Source organism: Arachis duranensis, chromosome 6 (assembly GCF_000817695.3).
Source record: "Arachis duranensis cultivar V14167 chromosome 6, aradu.V14167.gnm2.J7QH, whole genome shotgun sequence".
Classification (NCBI taxonomy): domain Eukaryota; kingdom Viridiplantae; phylum Streptophyta; class Magnoliopsida; order Fabales; family Fabaceae; genus Arachis; species Arachis duranensis.
This window is the reverse complement of record NC_029777.3, coordinates 26,990,642-27,013,600: the sequence shown is the minus strand read 5'-3', so window position 1 is coordinate 27,013,600 and position 22,959 is coordinate 26,990,642.

Sequence of the window (22,959 nt, the reverse complement as noted above, 5' to 3'; positions counted from 1 at the left end):
GGAAACGCCAACGTTAATGGAAAAGGTGATCGCCACTAACGTTTGTAAAGCAAAAGAAGACCCACGTTAATGGCCACGTTAGTTACATTAACGTGGACACTAACGTGGGCAAAATCTCACCCGGCAACCTGACCATGCCTTCTTCAAACAAGAATAACTTGAGCCACAAAGCTCCAAATGAGGTGATTCCAGTGGCATTGGAAAGTAGGATTCCAAAGCTTTCCAAGAATATATGGCACTACATGGTGGACACTAAATTTTAGGGAGAAAACCTACCCCGAAAGTGTAAAAATGAATATGGTATCAACCTGTAGTAAGGCCAGCTGACTTTTTCACTTTCCAAGAAGTGTAACTCGAGCTGTAGAGCTCCAAATGATGCGCTTCCAGAGGCGTTGAAAAATAGACATCCAGGGCTTTCCAACAATATATAATAGTATGGTGTGGATGGTGCACGAAATTGCAATCACACTTTTTGCAATCCGCACAATCAACCAGCAAGTGCACTGGGTCGTCCAAGTAATACCTTACGTGAGTAAGGGTCGAATCCCACGGAGATTGTTGGTTTGAAGTAAGCTATGGTTATCTTATTAATCTTATTCAGGATACCAATTATAGTTATCAATTGACTTGCAAATAAACAAGAGAGCATGGATTAAATAATACTTATTATGCAGTAATGGAGAATATGTTGGAGTTTTGGAGATGCTTTGTCTTCTAAATTCCTGTAACATAATGCTTTCTCACTTTCAAACATGCAAGGCTCCTTCCATGGAAAGCTGTATGTAGGGTGTCACCGTTGTAAATGGCTACTTCCCATCTTCTCAATGAAAATGGTCCAAATGCTCTGTCACAGCACGGCTAATCATCTGTCGATTCTTGATCATGTCGGAATAGGATCCATTGATCCTTTTGCGTCTGTCACTTCGCCCAACACTCGCGAGTTTGAAGCTCATCACAGTCATCCAATCCTTGAATCCTACTTAGAATACCACAGACAATGTTTAGACCTTCCGGATTCTCAAGGATGCTGCCAATAGATTCTAACTTATACCACGAAGATTTTGATTAAGGAATCTAAGAGATACTCATTCAGTCTAATGTAGAACGGAGGTGGTTGTTAGGCACACGTTCATGGGTTGAGAATGATTATGAGTGTCACGGATCATCACCTTCTTCATATTGAAGCGCGAATGAACATCTTAGATAGGAACAAGCGTGTTTAAATAGAAAACAGAAATAATTGCATTAATTCATCGAGACGCTGCAGAGCTCCTCACCCCCAACAATGGAGTTTAGAGACTTATGCCGTCAAAAGTACAAAGTTCAGATCTAAAAATGTCATGAGATATAAAATAAGTCTCTAAAAGTTGTTTAAATACTAAACTGGTAACCTAGGTTTACAGAAAATGAGTAAACTAAGATAGATGGTGCAGAAATCCACTTCTGGGGCCCACTTGGTGTGTGCTGGGGCTGAGACTTGAGCTTCTCACGTGTCTGGGCTGTTTTTGGAGTTAAACGCTAGGTTGTAACCTATTTCTGGCATTTAACTCTAACTTGCAACCTGTTTCTGGCGCTGAACGCCTGAATGCAACATGGAACTGGTGTTAAACACCAGTTTACATCATTTATCTTCGTGCAAAGTATGAACTATTATATATTTCTGAAAAGCCCTGGATGTCTACTTTCCAACCCAATTGAGAGCGCACCAATTGGACTTCTGTAGCTCAAAAAAAGCTATTCCAAGTGCAGGGAAGTCAGAATCCAACAACATCAGTAGTCCTTTTTTAGCCTGAGTCAGATTTTTGCTCAGCTCCCTCAATTTCAGCCAGAAAATACCTGAAATCACAGAAAAACATACAAACTCATAGTAAAGTCCAGAAATATGATTTTTTCCTAAAAACTAATAAAAATATACTAAAAACTAACTAAAACATACTGAAAACTACATGAAATTACCCCCAAAAAGCGCATAAAATATCCACTCATCACAACACCAAACTTAAAATGTTGCTTGTCCTCAAGCAACTAGATAAATAAAATAGGATAAAAAGAAATCAAGAAGCAATAGTATCTCAAAGTTTTAAGTGAAGCTCAGATTCTAACTAGATGAGCGGGACTAGTAGCTTTTGCTTCTGAACAGTTTTGGCATCTTAATTTATCCTTTGAAATTCAGAATGATTGGCATCCATAGGAACTCAGAATTCAGATAGTATTATTGATTCTCCTAGTTAAGTATGTTGATTCTTGAACACAGCTACTTTTATGAGTCTTGGTCGTGGCCCTAAGCACTTTGTGTTTCTAGTATTACTACCAGATACATAAATGCCACAAACACATAAATGGGTGAACCTTTTCAGATTGTGACTTAGCCTTGCTAAAGTCCCCAATTAGAGGTGTCCAGAGTTCTTAAGTACACTCTTTTGCTTTGGATCACGACTTTAACCACTCAGTCTCAAGCTTTTCACTTGGACCTGCATGCCACAAGCACATAGTTAGGGACAGCTTGATTTTAGCCACTTAGGCCTGGATTTATTTCCTTGGGCCCTCCTATTCATTCATGCTCAAAGCCTTGGATCCTTTTCACCCTTGCCTTTTAGTTTAAAGGGCTATTGGCTTTTTCTACCTCTTTTGCTTTTTTTTCACTGCTTTTTCTTGCTTCAAGAATCAATTTCATGATTTTTCAGATCAGCAATAATATTTCTCTGGTTCATCATTCTTTCAGGAGCCAACAATTTTAACATTCATAAAATTTAATATCAAAAGTATGCACTATTCAAGCATTCATTCAGAAGACAAAAAATATTGCCACCACATATAAATAATTAGAAGTTTCCTTATTAAGAACTCGAAAAATTATTGCCTCTTTATTCTAAAAATTCTACTATTTTATTCATGTTTGATGATGATGAGAAAAATAAATTATAGCTTACTTGGAGATAAAATCAAAATAGATATACTAATTACTACTACTCCTATATAACTTCTAAGGTAAATTCCTATAAGAATAACTATCACAGAGTTAAAGCTAAGATTAGGACTCAACAACCTTTATTTTAGGAAATAGATGTTCCTCTAGTCTGTGGGGTGCTTGGTCCTTCAAGAGATAGCTTTTGACGCTTCAGTTCCTTCAAGTCACGCCTTTGCTCTTCTTGTTCCCCAAGTAGTTTGCAAAGCATGCTATTTTGATTATTATGTTCTTCCTTTATTTGGTCTATAACTTCTTGCAACTTGGCAACAGATACTTCAAGATGCTCCCAGTATTCAATTTGAGGGATCTCCGGGAGGAATTCTTGTGCTCTCCTCTTGATGGGGTCGTCCTGCACTTGTTGTCTTTCCATTGATATTTTGGTGATTGGTCGCTCAACCGAGATATACTCAGTTACTCCTATCTTTACCCCAGCATCTTTACATAGCATAGAGATTAAGCTTGGATAAGCCAATTTGGCATCTTTGGAGTTCTTGTTTGCAATTATGTAAAGTTCACACGAAATCAGCTGATGAACTTCCACTTCTCTTCCCAACATAATGCAATGGATCATCACTGCTCTTTTAATAGTGACTTCAGAACGGTTGCTAGTGGGTAGTATAGAACGCCCAATGAAGTCCAACCAGCCTCTGGCGACTGGTTTGAGATCTTCTCTCTTGAGTTGATTTGGGACGCCCTTGGTGTTGGTTGTCCACTTGGTTCCATGGAGGCATATGTCCTCTAGAATCTTGTCCAAGCCCTTATTTGTTCTCATCATACTCCTATTAAAGGAGTCTGGGTCATCTTTCAGTTGAGGTAGCTTAAAGATCTCCCTGATTTTGTCAGGGTAGATGTGAACAATCTTTTCTCTGACCAAGGTCCGATAGTCATAGAGGACAGTTCCAGATATTCTCTGCCTATCTGTTTGCCACAGATTAGAGTAGAATTCCTGAACCATATTTCTTCCCACCTTTGTTTCAGGATTAGCTAGGATTTCCCAGCTCCTATTTCGAATTTGCTCTTGGATCTCCGGATATTCATCTTCTTTCAGATCGAATTTGACTTCCGGGATCATTGATCTTAGACCCATTATTTTGTAGTAATGGTCTGAATGTTCTTTGGTTAAGAACTTCCCTCGATTCCAAAGTGGTTTTGGAATATTCTCTTTCTTGCCTCTTGGAGTGGTTTGCTTCCCCTTAGGAGCCATGATCTTAGTGGGTATGGCTTAGTGATCACGGATAAACACACCAATATTAGAGGGTCGCTTGTCCTCAAGCAAAAGAAAGGAAAGGAGAGGGATAGAAGGAGAGCTAATTTCGAATGGTGGATGAGAGGAGGGAGGCCGAATGTGGATTTAAAGGGTAGGGGTGGGTTTTCGAAAATATTGAAAAAGATAAGATAGATGATATGATTTGTAAAAGATAAGTTTGATAGGAAAAAGATGTAATTTAAAATTTAAAAGTTATGAAAGATATTTAAAAAAGATAAATCTGAATTTTTAAAAAAGAAGATTTGAGATGAATTTGAAAAGATAATTGAGTTTTTTTTTTAAATTGAAAAGAAGTTGGAGAGGATTTGAAAAGGATTTGTGTTTATGAATTAAGATACATTTAATATCTTTTGAAAAGGGGATTTTAGAAATTAGGATTAAAAATTTTTGGAATTGAAGGTTGGAAGATTAGAGTTTGTAACATGTTTATGCAAGAAATTATGAATTGAAACATGAAAAATAAAAGAAAATTACGTTGGAAACGAATTCGCCTCCTCCCCACAATCCTGGCGTTAAACGCCCAAACACTGCATGTTTTGGGTGTTTAACGCCCATTTTCCTGGGCGTTTAACGCCCAGCTGTTGCTTCTTTCTGGCGTTGAACACCAGGAAGTCCTTTGTCACTGAGCATTTTTCTGAACACCCAGGACGCTGTAAATCCGGCGTTAAACGCCCAGAGGATGCTTCATTCTGGCATTTACCGCCCAGAAGATGCTTCTTTCTGGTGTTTAACGCCCAGATGGCTATCTTTACTGGCGTTGAACGCCCAGTAGATGCTTCTTTTGCGCGTTCAATGCCCAAAACAGCTCTTACTGGCTTTTTCACACCAGTGAGCTTCCTTTTTGCTGTTTTATCCTCTGAATCCTTCTGTAACTCTATGAACTCAAGAAATTGCTATTTTACCTTGAAGATAATTGACATAAACCTGTAAAAATCAATTAATTAACAATTAAGCTTTGTTAATGGCTAGGTTGCCTCCCAGCAAGCGCTTCTTTATTATCTTTAGCTAGATTATTACTGAGCTATAATCAAGTCTCAGTTTTGAGCATTCTTGCTCAAAATTGCTTTCAAGATAATGTTTGACTCTCTGTCCATTAACAATGAACTTTTTGTTAGAATCATTATCCTGAAGCTCCATGTATCCATATGGTGACACACTTGTAATCACATATGGACCTCTCCACCGGGATTTCAATTTCCCGGGGAATAATCTGAGCCTAAAATTAAATAGCAGAACTTTCTGCCCTGACTCAAATACTCTATATGACAGTTTCTTATCATGCCATCTTTTTGCTTTCTCTTTGTAAATTTTTGCATTTTCGAAAGCATTGAGTCTGAATTCCTCTAGCTCATTTAACTGGAGCAATAGTTTTTCTCCAGCTAACTTGGCATCAAGGTTTAGGAATCTGGTTGCCCAATAGGCTTTATATTTCAGTTCCACTGGCAAGTGACAGGCTTTTCCATACACCAGCTGGTTTGGAGAAGTTCCTATAGGAGTCTTAAATGCTGTTCTGTATGCCCACAGAGCATCATCCAAGCTCCTTGCCCAATCCCTTCTACGGTTAATCACAGTCCGTTCCAGGATTCTTTTAAGTTTTCTATTAGAGACTTCAGCTTGCCCATTTGTCTGTGGATGATATGGAGTAGCTACCCTGTGGCTAACTCCATATCGAACCAAAGTAGAGTAAAGTTGTTTATTGCAGAAATGAGTACCCCCATCACTGATTAGTACTCTAGGGATACCAAATCTGCTGAAGATGTGTTTCTGGAGGAATTTCAGCACTGTTTTAGTATCATTAGTGGGTGTTGCAATAGCTTCAACCCATTTGGATACATAATCCACTGCCACCAGAATATAAGTATTTGAGTATGATGGTGGGAAAGGCCCCATGAAGTCAATACCCCATACATCAAATAATTCAATCTCCAAGATCCCTTGTTGAGGCATGGCATAACTGTGAGGCAGATTGCCAGATCTTTGGCAACTGTCACAATTAAGTACAAACACTCGGGAGTCTTTATAGAGAGTAGGCCAGTAGAAGCCACATTAGAGGACCCTTGTGGCTGTTCGCTCACTTCCAAAATGTCCTCCATATTATGATCCATGGCAGTGCCAGAGAATCTTCTGTGCTTCTTCTTTAGGCACACATCTACGGATTACTCCATCTGCACATCTCTTGAAGAGATATGGTTTATCCCAAAGATAGTACTTTGCATCCGTGATCAATTTCTTTGATTGTTGCCTACTGTACTCTTTGGGTATGAATCTCACTGCATTATAGTTTGCAATGTCTGCGAACCATGGCACTTCCTGGATGGCAAAGAGGTGCTCATCTGGAAAGTTTTCAGAGATCTAAGTAAGAGGGAGGGACGCCCCTTCTACTGGTTCTATTCGGGACAGGTGATCTGCTACTTGGTTCTTTGTCCCTTTTCTGTCTCTTATTTCTATATCAAACTCCTGCAGAAGCAACACCCATCTGATGAGTCTGGATTTTGAATCCTGCTTTGTGAGTAGATATTTAAGAACATCATGGTCAGTGTACACAATCACTTTTGATCCTACTAAATAAGATCTAAACTTGTCAATGGCATAAACCACTGCAAGTAACTCTTTTTCTCTGGTTGTGTAGTTCTTCTGTGAGTCATTTAAAACACGGCTAGCATAGTAAATGACGTGCAGAAGCTTGTCATTCCTTTGTCTCAACACTGCACCAATGGCATGGTCAATGGCATCACACATCAGTTCAAATGGTAATGTCTAGTCTGGTGCAGAGATGACTGGTGTTGTGACCAGCTTGGCTTTTAGAGTCTCAAATGCCTGCAGACACTCCTTATCAAAGATAAATGGCGTGTCAGCAGCTAACAGATTACTCAGAGGTTTGGCGATTTTTTTAAAATCTTTTATAAACCTCCTATAGAATCCTGCATGCCCCAAAAAGCTTCTGATTGCCTTAACATTGGCAGGTGGTGGTAATTTTTCAATTACCTCTACCTTAGCTTGATCCACCTCTATTCCCTTGTTCAAAATTTTGTGCCCAAGGACAATTCCTTCAGTCACCATAAAGTGACATTTTTCCCAGTTTAAAACCATGTTAGTCTCTTGGAACCTCTTTAGAACAAGTGCTAGATGGTCAAGACAGGAGCTGAATGAGTCTCCAAATACTAAAAAGTCATCCATGAAGACTTCCAGAAATTTTTCTACCATATCAGAGAAAATAGAGAGCATGCACCTTTGAAAGGTTGCAGGTGCATTGCACAGGCCAAATGGCATCCTTCTGTATGCAAATACTCCGGATGGACATGTGAATGTTGTTTTCTCTTGATCTTGGGGATCTATTGCAATTTGATTATAACCTGAATATCCATCCAGGAAGCAGTAGTATTCATGACCTGCCAGTCTTTCTAGCATCTGGTCTATGAATGGTAAAGGAAAATGATCCTTTCTGGTGGCTGTATTGAGTCTTCTATAATCAATACACATACGCCACCCTGTAACTATTCTTGTAGGAACCAATTCATTTTTTTATTATGAATCACTGTCATACCACCCTTCTTAGGGACGACTTGAACAGGGCTTACCCAGGGGCTATCATAAATGGAATAAATAATCCCAGCCTCTAGTAATTTAGTGACCTCCTTCTGCACTACCTCCTTCATGGCTGGATTCAGCCGCCTCTGTGGTTGAACCATTGGCTTAGCGTCACCCTCCAATAGGATCTTGTGCATGCATCTGGCTGGGCTAATGCCCTTAAGATCACTGATGGACCACACAAGAGCTGTCTTGTGTGTCCTCAACACTTGAATTAGTGCTTCCTCTTCTTGTGGCTCTGAGGTAGAGCTTATGATTACAAGAAAGGTATCATCTTCTCCCAGAAATGCATATTTCAGGGATGGGGGTAATGGTTTGAGCTCGGGTTTGGGAGGTTTCTCCTCTTCTTGAGGGATTTTCAGAGGTTCTATTATTCTCTCTGGTTCCTCCAGATCAGGCTGAGCATCTTTAAAGATATCCTCTAGCTCTGATTCGAGACTCTCAGTCATATTGACCTCTTTTACCAGAGAGTCAATAATATCAATGCTCACGCAGTCATTTGGGGTGTCTGGATGCTGCATAGCTTTGACAACATTTAACTTAAACTCGTCCTCATTGACTCTCAGGGTTAATTTCCCTTTTTGGACATCAATGAGGGTTCGTCTAGTTGCTAGGAAAGGTCTTCCTAGAATGAGAGTTGCACTCTTGTGCTCCTCCATTTCCAGCACCACAAAGTCAGTGGGAAAGGCAAATGGCCCAACCTTGACAATCATGTTTTCAATCATTCCTGATGGGTATTTAATGGAGCCATCAGCAAGTTAGAGACTTATCCGGGTTGGTTTGACTTCTTCAGTCAAACCAAGCTTTCTGATAGTAGATGTAGGTATTAGGTTGATACTTGCCCCAAGATCACATAAAGCTTGCTTGGTACAAGTACCCTCTAATGTGCATGGTATCGTAAAGCTTTCGGGATCTTTAAGCTTTTCAGGTAAGCTTTTCAGAATGACTACACTGCATTCTTCAGTGAGGTAAACTTTTTCAGTTTCCCTCCAATCCTTCTTATGACTTAAGATCTCTTTCATGAACTTAGCATAAGAGGGTATTTGCTTAAGTGCCTCTGCAAATGGAATCTTTATTTCAAGAGCCCTGAGATAGTCTGTAAAGTAGGCAAATTGCTTATCATGTTCCGCTTGGCGGAGTTTCTGAGGATAAGGCATTTTGGCTTTGTATTCCTCAACCTTAGTTGCTGTAGGTTTATTGCCTACAGATGTGGGTTGAGAAGCCTTTTTAGAGGGGTTGCTATCAGCACTTGTATGTGTCTGATCTCCCACTGGCGTTTGAATGCCAGGGGTGGAAGCTGGAGTGGCGTTATAGATGCCAACTCCTTACCTGTTTCTAGCGTCTGAACGCCAGAACTGTGCTTCATTTGGGCGTTCAACGCCAATTCCTTGCCTGTTTCTAGCGTTAAACGCCAGGACTGAGCATGGGTTGGGCGTTCAACGCCAGCTCTCCACCCTTTTTCTGGCGTTTGAGCGCCAGAATTATTCCTCTCTGGGCTCTGACTCTCCTCAGAGGGATTTTGGGTAGCAGTTTATTCATTTTTTGGCTTCCTGCTGTCTTGAAGTGAGGTATTTAATATTTTTTCACTTCTTAATTGAACTACTTGGCACTCTTCTGTTATTTGTTTTGATAACTGCTGTTCTGTTTGCTTCAACTGGACTTCCATATTCATATTAGCCATTCTTGTTTCTTGCAATATCTCCTTGAATTTGGCTAACTGTTTTGTTAGAAAATCTAATTGCTGATTGAATTCAGTAGCTTGATCTGTAGGACTGAGTTTAGCAGTTACTGTTTTAGTCTCTTCGTTGATGGAAGGTTCACAGCTTAGGTACAGATGCTGATTTCTAGCAACTGTATCAATGAGCTCTTGAGCTTATTCAATTATCTTTATCATGTGTATAGATCCACCAGATGAGTGGTCTAGAGAAATCTGATCTTTCTCTGTAAGCCCATAATAAAAGATGTCTAACTGCACCCACTCTGAAAACATTTCAGAGGGGCATTTTCTTAGCATCTCTCTGTATCTCTCCCAGGCATCGTAAAGGGATTCATTATCTCCTTATTTAAAGCCTTGGATGCTCAGCCTTATCTGTGTCATCCGTTTTGGAGGAACATAGTGATTCATGAATTTTTCTGATAGTTGTTTCCATGTCTTTATGCTGTCCTTAGGTTGGTTATTTAACCACCTCTTAGCTTGGTCTTTTACAGCAAATAGAAACAGTAACAATCTGTAGACATCCTGATCTACTTCCTTATCATGTACTGTGTCAGTAATTTGTAAAAATTGTGCCAGAAACTCTATAGGTTCTTCCTGTGGAAGACCGAAATACTGGCAACTTTGCTGCACCATGATAATAAGTTAAGGGTTCAACTCAAAGCTACTGACTTCGATGGAGGGTATACAGATACTACTCCCGTATGAAGCAGTAGTGGGGTTAGCATATGACCCCAGAGTCCTTCTGGACTGTTCATTTCCACTTAGGTCCATGATGGAGAAAGAGAGATGATGTGAATTTATTTTATTATATAAAAAATAATTATTTTTGAAATAATAAAATAGAATAAAATAAAAACCAAAATAAAAGATGAAAAATAAAAAAAATAAAAAATTTGAAAATATTTTATGAAGATTTTCGAAAAAGTGAGGAGAGAGAAAGTGGTTAGGATATTTTTGAAAAATATATGATTTGAAAAATTTTGACCAAGTCAACTCAAGTAATTCAAAAATTATGAGAAATTAAAGGAAAATATATTTTTTATTTTTGAATTTTATGATGAAAGAGAAAAACACACAAAAGACACAAGACTTCAAAACACAAAGAAGACTCAAGAACACCTTGAAGACTCACAAGAACAATAAGAACAAAAGAAAGAACACCAAACTTAAAATTTTTGGAAAACCAAAATAAATTTTCGAAAATTAAAGAAAATTAACAAGAGAACACCAAACTTAAAGTTAGCCACAAGATTTAATCAAAGAAAAATTATTTTTGAAAAAGTTTTAAAAAGAAGATACCCAATTGCCAAGAACATAAACCAACGCTCTAGCCAACTGAGCTATAAATTTAACGTGATAAAAAAAATTTTGAAAACTAAAAATTTGAAAAAGCACAAGAAAAATAAGAAAAGACACAAAACAAGACAAACCAAAGATCAAACAAGAAAAATTGACAAGAACAATTTGAATATCATGAAGAACACATGCATGAATTTTCGAAAAATGCATAAATTTTTAAAAACATGCAATTGACACCAAACTTAAAACATGACACTAACTCACAGAAAAACTAAAAATTAATAAAGAAAAATAATATTTTCAAAAAAAAATTTAAAGGGATAATAAAAGATGCAATTCTAGTGACTCTAAACTAAAAAGACTAATTTTTCGTAATCTAAGCAACAAGATTCACCGTCAGTTGTTCAAACTCAAACAATCCCCGGCAACGGCGCCAAAAACTTGGTGCACCAAATTGCAATCACACTTTTTGCAATCCGCACAACTAACCAGCAAGTGCACTGGGTCATCCAAGTAATACCTTATGTGAGTAAGGGTTGAATCCCACGGAGATTGTTGGTTTGAAGCAAGCTATGGTTATCTTATTACCAATTATAGTTATCAATTGACTTGCAAATAAACAAAAGAGCATGGATTAAATAATACTTATTATGCAGTAATGGAGAATATGTTGGAGTTTTGGAGATGCTTTGTCTTCTGAATTCCTGTAACATAATGCTTTCTCACTTTCAAACATGCAAGGCTCCTTCCACGGTAAGCTGTATGTAGGGTGTCACCCTTGTCAATGGCTCTCATCCTCTCAGTGAAAATGGTCCAAATGCTCTGTCACAGCACGGCTAATCATCTGTCGGTTCTTGATCATGTCGGAATAGGATCCATTGATCCTTTTGTGTCTATCACTACGCCCAACACTCAGGAGTTTGAAGCTCATCACAGTCATCCATTCCTTGAATCCTACTCAGAATACCACAGACAATGGATTCTAGCTTATACCACGAAGATTCTGATTAAGGAATCTAAGAGATACTCATTCAGTCTAATGTAGAACGGAGGTGGTTGTCAGGCACACATTCATGGGTTGAGAATGATGATGAGTGTCACGGATCATCACCTTCTTCATATTGAAGCGCGAATGAACATCTTAGATAGGAACAAGCGTGTTTGAATAGAAAACAGAAATAACTGCATTAATTCATCGAGACGCTGCAGAGCTCCTCACCCCCAACAATGGGGTTTAGAGACTCATGCCGTCAAAAGTACAAAGTTCAGATCTAAAAATGGCATGAGATACAAAATAAGTCTCTAAAAGTAGTTTAAATACTAAACTGGTAACCTAGGTTTACAGAAAATGAGTAAACTAAGATAGATGGTGCAGAAATCTACTTCTGGGGCCCACTTGGTATGTGCTGGGGCTGAGACTTGAGCTTCTCACGTGCCTGGGATGTTTTTGGAGTTAAACGCTAGGTTGTAACCTGTTTCTGGCGTTTAACTCCAACTTGCAACCTGTTTTTGGCGCTGAACGCCAGAATGCATCATGGAACTGGCGTTAAACGCCAGTTTACATCGTTTATCTTTGTGCAAAGTATGGATTATTATATATTGCTGGAAATCCCTGGATGTCTACTTTCCAACCCAATTGAGAGCACGGCAATTGGACTCTTCTAGCTCAAAAAAATCTATTCCGAGTGCAGGGAGGTTAGAATCCAACAACATCAACAGTCTTTTTTCAGCCTGAGTCAGATTTTTGCTCAGCTCCCTCAATTTCAGCCAAAAAATACCTGAAATCACAGAAAAACACACAAACTCATAGTAAAGTCCAGAAATATGATTTTTGCCTAAAAACTAATAAAAATATACTAAAAACTAACTAAAACATACTGAAAACTACATGAAATTACCCCCAAAAAGCGTATAAAATATCCGCTCATCAATGGACATTAAGTTTGAGCTCCAGAACCTGGCAATATTAAGCCCTTGATTGCTAATGTTATTGTGACTCACTTTTTCCAGTAACGCTAGCGACTATGACAGCGACCTTGTCAACTTCAAAGGAGCAAAACCTGAGTTACAGAGGTCGAATTGAGGTGATTCCAGTTGCGTTAGAAAGCTGACATTCAGAGCTTTCCAAAGATATATAATAATTTATAGTGGGCATAAAATTGGAGCATAAACAAAAGGCATCTTTTAAGCCCCAAAAACACTAACTGGGTAGCAAGTGTAATGTTAGCCACAATAACTTCAGCACTAACGCCACACTTGTAGCGTTAGTGTGGCTAACGGCAGCACTAACGCTAAGCACCTGGACCTCAACTTGATTCACTTCTCTCTCAAGTCCACTTCAAAGCTCAAGCAAGCAAGCCCACAATTGTCAATCAATCAAGGCCACAAGAAGCATCTAGAATAGGAATTTTCATTTAATTGTAATTTGCTTTTAATTTCATTTTGTAATTTATGAGAGCCTATATAAAGGCCATAGTTTTTACATTCAAGGAAGACTGGACTGGGATTCTGGAATTAGGGATTGAAGAGGGGTCTTCAGACTCCCTCCCCTCACACACTTTTCCGTCTCTTTCTTTTCTTTGTACTTTTCATTTATGAACTTAGAAGTTTCAATTTCAGTTTTAATCTTCATCTTTATTTTTCTGCACTTTCTTTCTTTTCTATTTTGGTAGAGCAATGATCAACTAACTCTTTTCATTGGGTTAGAGAGCTCTATTGTGATTCAATGAATCAATTGTAGTTCTTATTCTTCTTCTTCTTTCTTTTCTCTTGATTTTACTAGAGAGCTTTCGATCTTCATCCAATTGGTTAGCTATCTTGGAAGAGAAGCTCTCCATAATTGGATCTCCTCAGAACCTTGGAAGAGGAATGAGGAGATCATGCTAGAAATGCTCTCTCACATTCGATTAGGTTGGGGGTTGGATGGATATTGTGACATTTAATCCCACCAATACTTTGATCTATGAATGTGTGTGGTATAATCAGTGACCAAACTTCATCTCTTTCCATGAGCAATTAAATCAAGGAATTGGGAAATTGTTCAAGCTTAGAGAGATTGGATTGCCAAGGAATTGGGATCCAATCACTTAAGATTACCAAGGAGATCAATGAATGCATTGATTGAGGAAGAGATGAGAATGAACTTGATCCGGAGGATTGCAATATCTCTTGATCCCAATGTTCATTTTATTTTTAGTTCTTACATTTACTTTTCTTGCCATTTACTTTCTTGCACTTTATTTCTTTCTTTACTTTTATGCTATTTACTTTTCCTTGTTACTTATCACTCCAATATGATTCGTCTAACTAGGATAATCAATTAACCATTGATTGCTTAATTCGTTAATCTCTGTGGATTCGACCTCACTCTATTCTGAGTTTTTACTTGACGACAATTCGGTATACTTGTCAAAGGAAAATTTGTTGAGAGACAAGTTTTCGTGCATCACTTCGATTCCACCCTGCAAAAGCGAGAGAAGAACATAAATAACTGCAAACTCCAGCTCAAGTCACAAAGTATATTTTAAACTTTGGAAACTAGGAAAACAGGGAAGGAGGGGAAGATATTAACCTTTCCCTTGGCCACGAACAGAGAAGCCAGCGAGGATGGGGACAACGTGCCGAGCTACCTGGGTTCCGGACAGGGGAAAGAGGAAGAAGCGGAAGCGCTGAGTCTGGGGACGCCGGCGGCAAAGAACCTAGGGCTAGGGTTTTGCTGTTTTGGTTTGGGACTTTCAGTGCTTTGCTTCAAGGGAGACAAATGATTAGGGAAATTGGAGAAGATGAAGAACAATTGATTTTTTATTTTTTATATGTTTTTCTTTGCTTCAGAGGGGGACACGAATGATTAGGGGAATTGGAGAAGATGAAAAATAATTGATTTTTGTTTTTTTATATTTTTTGTTTTGTTGTTTAGATTAATTGAAACTATAAAATTAGGATTAATTGAATTCTAAAATTTGATTAATTTAAAAGCGTATTTTTGTCTAATCAAATAAAGCAAGGATGCTTAAGACTTTTTATAAAATTAAATAAAAAATATTTTTATTTTTATTTAATTAAGGGGTGTATTAGTAAAAGTGGTGATATAATATATATTTAAAAAAATTAAATGCTAATGTGAAAAAGAAATTTCACGTGGCTTGTTACTACTTGTCCATATTTTAAACGTATTGGTACGTATGAATTTATCATCGTACCGTAGCAAACACCATATAATTATATACTTTAGCCAACCTTAGCTTCGCAGGTCGAGTCTGGAGCTTGATATCTGTAATTTGGAACTCCTGTCTATATATTATGTTTTTAACCTTCTTTTGATCATACCTTTCTGTTTACGATTATCCTTGCGAGTGCCTGACGAGCGGATTTTCTATTGGTCAAGAAATTCACAAATGTAATCGCGTTGTAAGTATAGTTTCTAAACCAACAGAGAATCCTTTCATACAAAAGTTTTGTTTGTCACTTAAGCAAACCCAATAAAAATAAATAACCGAAGTATTCAAAACTCGGGTCGTCTTCTCAAGGAATTGCAGGAAAGTATGATTTATTATTGGTTATGGAAAAATAATATTTTTGGGTTTTTGAAATAAGGAGCAAGTAGTTTGAATGACAAGAAAAATAAAATAATAATAATAAAATCTCTTGGCAAGGTATGAGAACTGGAAATCCTATCCTAGTTATCCTTATCAGATGTGATGAGAATTATTTATTGCTCCCACTTAGTTAACCCTTACTAAATAAAGGAAAGTCAAGTGGACCAATCAATTTGATCCTCAAGTCCTAGTCAATTCCTATGGAAAGATTAGCTTGGAGATATCCAAATTAATCAGCAACTCCCAATTTCAATCACTGCTTTATTTTGACAGCTCAAGCGTTACCAATTACTCAACCAAAGCTAAGAGTGTAAAAATCTAAATTAAAATCATAAATATGAAATACCTCAAATTGTATTAAAGAGAAAATCAATCTAAACATAAAGAGTTCATAAACCATGTTGAGAAAAGGAACATTGAACCTGTGATGAAGAAAAAAATAAATCCTAAATCCTTTAAGAGAAATCCTAATCCTAATCCTAAGAGAAAGGAGAGAGTCTCTCTCTCTAGAAACTACATCTAAATTATGAAAAGTAAATTATGAGTGTTGTATGTTGTCAATTTAGAAAACTACAATTAAAAGATCTTTAGGAAGCAAGTTTTCAATCACAGAATAAATTTGGGAAGGAATTGTAATATCATGCAATTCATATGAATAAGTGGGTGAAAAGCTGATAAAAACCACTCAATTTAGAACGAGATAAATCATAAAATAGTGGTTTATCAACCTCCCAACACTTAAACATTAGCATGTCCTCATGTTAAGCTCAAGGAGACAAAGAGAATGAATAAGGGAAAGTGAGACTCACGAAATGCAACCTATGCATATGAATGCAACTACATGCTAAAATGTAAAAGTAAATTAATCTTTCAAGAACAAATATGAATTGGATTTCACTAATTCAAATCACAAAATAAAGTACAAATGACTTACAAGAAGAAAATAGCTCATGAAAGCAGGGAACATAGAATCAAGCATTGAACCCTCACTGGAAGTGTATACACTCTAATCACTCAGGTGTTTAAGGTTTGATTCTCTCAATTCTCTACTAACCTTGCTTTCTAAGGCTTGCTCTTCATCTAACAATCAACAAAAATTCAATGCACAGATACACATATCAAGAGGTCTTTTAAGTGTTGTAATGGGGTTAGGGTCAAGGTAGGATTGTATTTGGCCAAGTGGACTAAAATTTGAATCCTTAATTAATATAAACTTCCCACCTAACTTAAGACAATCCATGTAATTACAATGCGAGATCTAACTGCCCATTAACTATGTTTACCACATATTCATGCATCCCAAATTTAAGTACAACTCATATGCATTGATATTATCACTTTGACTTGGGGCATTTTGTCCCCTTTTTATTTATTTGCTCTTTTTCTTTTCTTTTTATTTGATTTTCTTGTATTATTATTTTTTTTCTTTTCTTTTGTTTCTCCCAATGCATATGATTAAGGTATTGAATGCATAAACATGTTCTCAACATTTTTCACATTTTCACAGAAAGTCTAACATACTCAATTCCCAAACCAAACGTTTCCAAACCCACTTTCCCTACACTTAATTCATGAGCACTTTCACTAGTCTAAGCTAATCAAGGATTCAAATTAAGGACATTATTGTTTTCCGCTTAGAATTAATGATGTGCTAAAGTAAAGAATAAAAGGGGTAAGGCTCAAATTGGTTTGCAAAGGATAATGAAAGGTTAAGGCCATATGGGTATGTAAGCTTAGTGAAACAAGGCCTCAATCATATAAGTGCATGCATACATCAAATAATGGAAATATAGAATTAAGCAAGACAAAGATCACAATTTTAGAGAGAAAAACACACACCAAAAATAAAACATTGGTTGATAGAATGCAACCAATTCAAATAGGCTCAAAATCTTACTGATTTTTTGTGTGTTCGAGCTCTAAACCATGTTCCAAAATAATATTTCTTCAGACAAGTTTAACAAAAATTTTAATTCAAATTAGTGAAATGCTATAAAAAGTTTCTTGAAAAAGAAAATATTACTTCAACCAAGTGATAAAATATGCAATCAAACATGCAAATGCAACAACTAACAAGGAAAATAAACCATTGGTGTTGAGATAGAAGAGTAACTAACCTATGGAAGTCGGTATCGACCTCCCCACACTTAAAGATTGCACCGTCTTCGGTGCATGCTAAGATGTGCAAGTGGACGGGTAGCTTCAACTGACGCTTTTCTCCAAAGATTGTGCAGGTGGACTTGGTTGTCTCCTCATATAGAAGTTTCTCCTTTCCCTTCCTCAGTGACCATCCTGAAAGAAGAGGAAAAGGAGAAAAGTAACCTAGAAACAAAGATAGAAAACAAATAAAATATGGTTGGGTTAATGCCAAATAGTGAGAGTCTCAGTTACATGGTAGCTACAACATGCAAGTGAGAAAACAGTAGAAGCACATGGCAAATCAAGAGTACAAAAATTTGCAACAATGGGGGAAGAGTGTGGGTAATGCAAGATAGTATAAGTTCATGACAATGCAAAAGGAATACCAGTATTATAAAAATTAGCATTGACTTATGAATAATAATACCCAATCAGAATAAAACAAGTCATGAAGCACCAGAATAATTCATGAAAAGATGCAATAGTTAAAGAAGAAAATTTTAACACCGATGGAAAAGAAAACGAAAGGAAGAAATGAGGAAGAAAGAAATAAGAAGGGAAAGAAAAGATATAGAGCTGGGGAAGAAAAGATAAGATATTTGGCGCTGATTTGGGTAAGTTGTGTGCCGCATGTGACGCGAGGGCGTGGGTCACGCGTTCGTGTGGTTGGCACGATTTTTAAGTGACGCGGACACGTAGGGCACGCATGCGCGTGGAGTGATTTGTGCCATTAGCGCGAGGGCAGCCTCGTGGTCACGCAACTTTCTGGTGAAAAACTCAATTTGCTAAAATTTTGGGTGACGCGGTCGCGTGGGGGACGCGATCGCGTGGTTGCCCTTTTTCTGAAAAACGGTGCGGATGCGTGGGGCACGCATTCGCGTGGTGGGGCTTGTGCTTCTAGCACGAGTCCAGCCCCACTCCATCACAACTTGCTGCCATACACCCATTTACGTCGATTTTATAGGGCCACGCGTTCGCATGGGTGACACGGACGCGTGGGGAGACTATTTCGCATACGATGCAAACACGTCAGTGACACGGTCGCGTGGGTCAATTTATGCCAAAGGCATGCCTCCAGCCACGCTTTCGCGTGACTTTCTGTAAAGTCTCTTTTCTTCCTAAGGCACAGAGGACGCGGAAGCATCGGCAACGCAGTTGCATCGCGTGCCATTTTTTTATGCAGTATGCAGAATGCAATGAATGTTATGCACAATTCCAGGTTCAATCAAAATTCAAAAACAGACTAAACTGAAAAAGGAACGATCATACCATGGTGGGTTGTCTCCCACCTAGCACTTTTAGTTAAAGTCCTTAAGTTGGACATTTGGCGAGCTCCTTGTCATGGCAGCTTGTGCTTGAACTCATCTTGAAACTTCCACCAATGCTTGGACTTCCAATAAGCTCTATCAATACTAAGTAAATTCCTCAAGCTTTGATGGAGTTCTTTACAAGCTTTGAGCTCCCAGAATTGATCCTCATATATTCCTGGATCCCAAATCTTGTTTCTACACCTATCTTCAAGTTGATCATCATTGTTCCAGCCGGGTGGTTCAGCTTTAGAATTCTCACGTAAGCACCCAAACATCTTCCTAGACCATTCAATCGAGTTCTACACCAACCTTTGCATTTAAACTTAAAGCTTCCAACCATAATGAACCTTGCAGGACAATTCTTACCACTGACCATCTTCCTCTTACTCGTAATGCCACAAAGAGCTCTAAGTTGACCATCCGTCTCTAGTAGCCCATATTCAAGTGGGAAAGTAAAGGTCAAGGATAAGAATTTTACCCACTTGAATGTTGTGTTGGACGGTAATGGCCTTGAGAGAGGTGTCTCTAATGAACTTGCAAGCTCCACTCCCTTGTGCTCTTCTTTGACATCTTCCACCTCTTTGTAAGCTTCTTCAATTTCAACCTCTTCCTCTTGGTAGCTTTCTTCCAATTCAATCTCTTCTTCATTGCTCACCAAGGGCATGAGAGGTTGTGCCTCTTTTTCTTGAATCTCCATCTCTTGATTAACCTCTTCCAAGTCTTCAACCATGACATGCCTTGGAGGTTTTACACCCTCTTCAACATCAAATTCAAACGTCTTGGAAGGAAATTCTATGATTTGAATTTCCCATGGAGGTTCCGCATTTCCTAAGTCTTCAACCACTTCCTCTTCTTCAGCTATTACGGTTTCCTCCACTTGTTCCAATACAAAGGTATGTTCCTCATTGTCCATTGGAGTTTCTAGTGTCTCCTTTATGCTACGCTCTTTTATTGATTTTCCACATGTAGCCATGGGAGCACTTTGAGTGTCTGAGCGTTGGGAAGCCAATCGACTTATCGCTTGATTTAGCTGATATAAAGTTGCATGAAATCGATCCACTAATTCCTTGAGATGATCCCTTGATTCTTGTTCCGCTTGGATTGCATGATTAGGATCATATGCTCTTGGGTAGATAGATATAGACATGGTGTATATGGAGGTGGTGGTTCCTGGGAGTAATTGGGTTGAAATTAGGGTGGTTCTAGATATGGTTCATATGGCTCATAAGGTGGTGGTATGGTGGATAAGGGTTAGGATCATATGAGGGTGTTTGGTGGTAAGGGGCTTGTGAGTATGATGGTCCAAAGTCATGTTGAGGAGGGGGTTCATAGGCATATGGTGGTGGTTGTTGATAATCAAAAGAGTGCTCACCATAGCCATTGCCTTGATATGCATTACACAATGGTTGTTGATAGTCCATTGGAGGTGGTTATTGCCATGAGGGTTGATAAAATCCTTGTGGCTCCTCCCATCTTTGATTGTTCCATCCTTGGTGCATGTTCTCATTGTAATCTCCTCCTTCTGCAACATAGTTGTAACCAGACTCATAGCCAAAGGGGTGAGAGTTCATAGTAGTAGGAGAAAATAGAAACAAAAACTAAGAAAATATTTTGAAAAAAGATATGATTTTTGAAAAAAAGATAAGATAAGATTTTGAAAAAGATATGATTTTTGAAAAAAGATAAGATAAGATTTTGAAAAAGATATGATTTTTTTTAAAAGATTTGAATTTTGAAATTTAAAACTAAGATAAGATAAGAGAAAAATTTTAAAATAAAAAGCTGAAAAAAAATTTGTAATTTTCGAAAAAATCAATTAAAAAGCAAATATTTACAATAACCAATAATAAGGCACACGTTTGCAATTCCCCGCCAACGGCACCATTTTGACAATCTGATTTCCTATCGGTCAAGAAATTCACAAATGTAATCGCGTTGTAAGTATAGTTTCTAAACCAACAGAGAATCCTTTCGTACAAAAGTTTTGTTTGTCACTTAAGCAAACCCAATAAAAATAAATAACCGAAGTATTCAAACCTCGGGTCGTCTTCTCAAAGAATTGCAGGGAAGTATGATTTATTATTGGTTATGGAAAAACAATATTTTTGGGTTTTTGAAATAAGGAGCAAGTAATTTGAATGACAAGAAAAATAAAATAATAATAATAAAATCTCTTGGTAAGGTATGAGAACTGGAAATCATATCCTAGTTATCCTTATCAGATGTGATGAGAATTGTTTATTGCTCCCACTTAGTTAACCCTTACTAAATAAAGGAAAGTCAAGTAGACCAATCAATTTGATTCTCAAGTCCTAGTCAATTCCTATGGAAAGACTAGCTTGTAGATATCCAAATTAATCAACAACTCCCAATTTCAATCTCTGCTTTATTTTGACAACTCAAGCGTTACCAATTACTCAACTAAATTTAAGAGTGTAAAAAGCTAAATTAAAATCATAAATATGAAATACCTTAAATTGTATTAAAGAGAAAATCAATCTAAACATAAAGAGTTCATAAACCAAGTTGAGAAAAGGAACACTGAACTTGTGATGAAGAAAAGAAGAAATCCTAAATCCTTTAAGAGGAATCATAATCCTAATCCTAAGAGAGAGGAGAGAGCCTCTCTCTCTAGAAACTACATCTAAATTATGAAAAGGGAATTATGAGTATTGTATGTTGTCTCTCGAGTCTCTGCATGTTCTCTGACTTTAATCTGTGTTTCAGGGCCGAAATCTGGTTCAAAACGCGGCCCAAAATCATCTTCATTGTATTCTGTAATTTCTGCAGATCGCGCATGTCACGCGTACGCGACGGTCACGCGTACGCGTCATGCAGCGATTTTCCTCTCCACGCGTGTGCGTCAGGCACGCACTCGCATCGTTTGTGCAAACTCCAATCCACGCGTACGCATCTAGCACACGAGCGCGTCACTGCGATTTCCTCTATTGCGCGTGGTCGCGTGTGCCATGCGTCTGCGTCGCTTTTCGCTGGTCATATCCTTAATTTCTTGTGTTCCTTCCCTTTTTGCAAGCTTCCTCTCCATTCTCTAAGCCATTTTTGCCCTATGAAGCCTGAAACACTTAACACATGGATCACGGCATTGAATGGTATAAAGGATAATAAAAATATACAATTAAAAGATCTTTAGGAAACAAGTTTTCAATCATAGAATAAATTTAGGAAGGAATTGTAATAACATGCAATTCATATGAATAAGTGGGTGAAAAGCTGATAAAAACCACTCAATTTAGCACGAGATAAATCATAAAATAGTGGTTTATCAGTGCCACATGATTTCTTGTTTACGCTTTTGTTTAGCTTATTCTTCAAAACTCCTAGATATGAACTCTTTCAAATATATTTATGTACTATTTTATTTCTAGAGGTCATAATACCTTGCCACCTCTGCTTTACGACCTAAGCGTAAGACTCTGTATGGTAGGGTGTTACTTACAAGTAACAACTCGCAATAATGTCAAAATAAGAAACCTTTCACTAGAGACACAAGCACACACATACTTGTTTCTACTGTATGTTATATAAAACGACTCCTGATACGTAAAAATGAGATTTCACGTATAACCGGCAAGTATACCGGGTCGTATCAAGTAATAAAACTCACAAAGAGTGAGGTCGATCCCATGAAGATTGGTAGATTAAGCAACTTTAGTTAAATGGTAGATTTAGTCAAGCAAACATAGTTTTGATTTCATGAGCATTTTGATTTTTGGACATAATTGCAAGAATTTAAATGGCAAAGAATGTAAAGAACTAAAAGAGAGAAATAAAGTGAAAGTAAATAACGGAAACTTAAATTGCAAGAAACTTAAATGACATCAAAGGTAAATTGCAAGAAAATAAAGTGCTGAATTCTAAAGAGCAAAAGAGTAAATAGCAAGAAATGAAGAAACAGAATGTAAATGACAAGAATAATAAATTGCAAGAGTGTAGAAGGGAATTGGGCAATGGGTATTCAAACACTAAGAGCAAAAGAAATGAAAATTAATGATAGAGAGAATCATTAGGGATCAGAGATGCAAGTTTTCATGAATTGATGTTAGTCAAATCCTTCT